Here is a 3,832-nt window from a genome sequence, read left to right as displayed (position 1 = left end):
AGAAGGGGCTGAACTCTCCCCATTGGTCCGCCCGGCACCGGTGACGTCAGCACGCACTAACGCAGTGCGTCATGTCGTTACGCGGAATCCAAACTGAGGCGCACACCACGCCCACCGCCATCTCAGTGCAGGCCAGGGGGCGGAGCTCAGTCCGTGCAGCTGTAATGGGCGCTGCACCGACCCCTCCTCCCTCTGTGTGCAGCGGCGGCTGATGGCACCGCACTGCTGTCACCGCCGGTCCGGTACAACCATATATATGTGAGGGGGGCGTATCTAAAGCTAGTGCTCACTGTTATCATCCACCCTAAGTGGATAAGCTGACTGTTCTGCAGAGGTGCCGATACCGGCAGTGTCCTCCCCGCGGGCCGGTATTTCCCCCAAGGTCACTAATAAAACGAGACAATGGCTGCCAGACGGATTTCATTGCTTCCCGCTCTGTGGACACTGACGTGACCAGGACCGTACAGCGGAGGTCTGCGGAGACGCCACGTCAGGACTGCAGCAGGCGGAGGGCACCGATGGCGAGTCACAGCACAGGGCGGGGGTCACCGGAGTGCACGGGAGGGGTATGCTCGGAATGGAGGCTCAAGCCTACCCACGAGGACCGGCCCCCGCGGTACACGGGGCCCACATGTGTCAGCGGGGAAAGGAGCACACTGGAGGCGATCAGCAGGCCGGACACAGTGCTCCTCCGGTACTATGTGTGCTGTACTGCTCCAGGCCTGCAGCTCCTCCGGTACTATGTGTGCTGTACTGCTCCAGGCCTGCAGCTCCTCCGGTGCTATGTGTGCTGTACTGCTCCAGGCCTGCAGCTCCTCCGGTACTATGTGTGCTGTACTGCTCCAGGCCTGCAGCTCCTCCGGTACTATGTGTGCTGTACTGCTCCAGGCCTGCAGCTCCTCCGGTACTATGTGTGCTGTACTGCTCCAGGCCTACAGCTCCTCCGGTACTATGTGTGCTGTACTGCTCCAGGCCTGCAGCTCCTCCGGTACTATATGTGTGCTGTACAGCTCCAGGCCTGCACCTCCTCCGGTACTATGTGTGCTGTACAGCTCCAGGCCTGCACCTCCTCCGGTACTATGTGTGCTGTACTACTCCAGGCCTGCAGCTCTTCCGGTACTATGTGTGTGCTGTACTGCTCCAGGCCTGCAGCTCTTCCGGTACTATGTGTGTGCTGTACTGCTCCAGGCCTGCACCTCCTCCGGTACTATGTGTGTACTGTACTGCTCCAGGCCTGCACCTCCTCCGGTACTATGTGTGTACTGTACTGCTCCAGGCCTGCACCTCCTCCGGTACTATGTGTGCTATACTGCTCCAGGCCTGCACCTCCTCCAGTACTATATGTGTGCTGTACTGCTCCAGGCCTGCAGCTCCTCCGGTACTATGTGTGCTGTACTGCTCCAGGCCTGCAGCTTCTCCAGTACTATATGTGTGCTGTACTGCTCCTTGCCTGCAGCTCCTCCGGTACTATGTGTGCTGTACTGCTCCAGACCTGCACCTCCTCCGCTACTATGTGTGCTGTACTGCTCCGGTACTATGTGTGCTGTACTGCTCCAGACCTGCACCTCCTCCGCTACTATGTGTGCTGTACTATATGTGTTGTACTGCTCCAGGCCTACAGCTCCACTGGTATTATATGTGTGCTGTACTGCTCCACCGGTACTATATGTGTGCTGTACTGCTCCTTGCCTGCAGCTCCATCGGTACTATATGTGTGCTGTACTGCTCCAGACCTGCACCTCCTCCGCTACTATGTGTGCTGTACTATATGTGTTGTACTGCTCCAGGCCTACAGCTCCACCGGTACTATATGTGTGCTGTACTGCTCCTTGCCTGCAGCTCCACCGGTACTATATGCGTGCTGTACTGCTCCTTGCCTGCAGCTCCACTGGTACTATATGTGTGCTGTACTGCTCCACCGGTACTATATGCGTGCTGTACTGCTCCAGGCCTGCACCTCCTCCGGTACTATATGTGTGCTGTACTGCTCCTTGCCTGCAGCTCCACCGGTACTATATGCGGGCTGTACTGCTCCACTGGTACTATATGCGTGCTGTACTGCTCCTTGCCTGCAGCTCCACTGGTACTATATGTGTGCTGTACTGCTCCACTGGTACTATATGCGTGCTGTACTGCTCCTTGCCTGCAGCTCCACCGGTACTATATGCGGGCTGTACTGCTCCACTGGTACTATATGCGTGCTGTACTGCTCCTTGCCTGCAGCTCCACTGGTACTATATGTGTGCTGTACTGCTCCACTGGTACTATATGAGTGCTGTACTGCTCCTTGCCTGCAGCTCCACTGGTACTATATGTGTGCTGTACTGCTCCACTGGTACTATATGAGTGCTGTACTGCTCCTTGCCTGCAGCTCCACTGGTACTATATGTGTGCTGTACTGCTCCACTGGTACTATATGAGTGCTGTACTGCTCCTTGCCTGCAGCTCCACTGGTACTATATGTGTGCTGTACTGCTCCTTGCCTGCAGCTCCACCGGTACTATATGTGTGCTGTACTGTTCCTTGCCTGCAGCTCCACTGACACTGTATGTACTGTACTGCTCTAATGCCACACAATTGATACTATATGTAGTGTGCCGCTTCACTTATCCTATATGTACGGGCCGTGTAGTGCCACTGGTACTGTAAGGGCTGTACTATTCCAGGGCTGCAGCTCCAGTGGTACAATATTTACTGCACTGCTTCTAGCCTGCAGCTTTATCGGTACTATGTGTACTGTACTGCTCACTCCATGCCACACTATTGGTAATATATGTACTGACCGGTAGTACCACTAGTACCATATATGCTGTACTGCTAAAAGCCTGCAACTCTATTCGTACTATATGTACTGTACTGCTCCAGGCCTACAATTCCACCCGTACTATATTTACAGCTCACTGCATGCCCCACTAGTGGTACTATATCTACTAGCCAGTAGCTCCACAAGTACTGTACATGCTGTCCTACTCATGACCACTTCACGGTCAGTAAAATGTACACTGTAGCACACCACCTGCCATTTAGGAATATAAATACCATAGTGCTACATACCTGACACTAACAATACTACACTATACAGTGTATCCATTGCCATTAACTTGAGAACGGCAGCAGCTATAGGAATAGAAGTGGTGTCTAGATATAGTAAAGTAGCTATGCGCTACGCAATGAAACTACCTATAGCGCCACCTGGTGGAAAACAACGGAGTTAGCATTTTTATCTCGTAAATGGAACGAGATAGAGAAAAAAAGTGAATTACAAAGTTGTAGGGCATCATCAATTCAATACGAATCGACACCTAGCATACAGAAATGCTATGATTAGAACATGCAAAACTCACAAGGCTGCGGACGTGAAGTGATACCTCATGGAGACCTTCCTACAAGTCATTGGGTATGGTGGTTGTGTGGAGTGGCCTCCACACTCACCTGACCTGACCCCATTGTACTCCTTCTGTGAGGTCACATCAAACAGCAGGTATATGTGACCCCTCCACCAACATTGCAGGAGCTACGACGACGTATCACAGATGCTTGTGCAAATGTACCACCTACCATATTGCACAATGTGCAGCAAGATACAGTATGCTATCCAGAGTCCAGATGTGCATTGCAGCTGATGGTGGCCACTTTGAGCATCAAAGTTAAATGAGCGCCATATGCGTGACCAGCATTCAATGTTTTTTGGGGGGGTCATGGGTTTCATATCATAGCATTTCTGTATGCAAGGTGTCAATTTGTATTGAATTGATGATGCCCTACAATTTTTTAATTCACTTTTTTTCTCTCTCGTTCCGTTTTCGAGATAAAAATGCAAACTCCGTTGTTT

The sequence above is a fragment of the Anomaloglossus baeobatrachus genome, chromosome 2, assembly GCF_048569485.1.
Source record: "Anomaloglossus baeobatrachus isolate aAnoBae1 chromosome 2, aAnoBae1.hap1, whole genome shotgun sequence".
In the NCBI taxonomy this organism is placed as follows: Eukaryota; Metazoa; Chordata; class Amphibia; order Anura; family Aromobatidae; genus Anomaloglossus; species Anomaloglossus baeobatrachus.
This window is presented reverse-complemented; position numbering follows the sequence as displayed.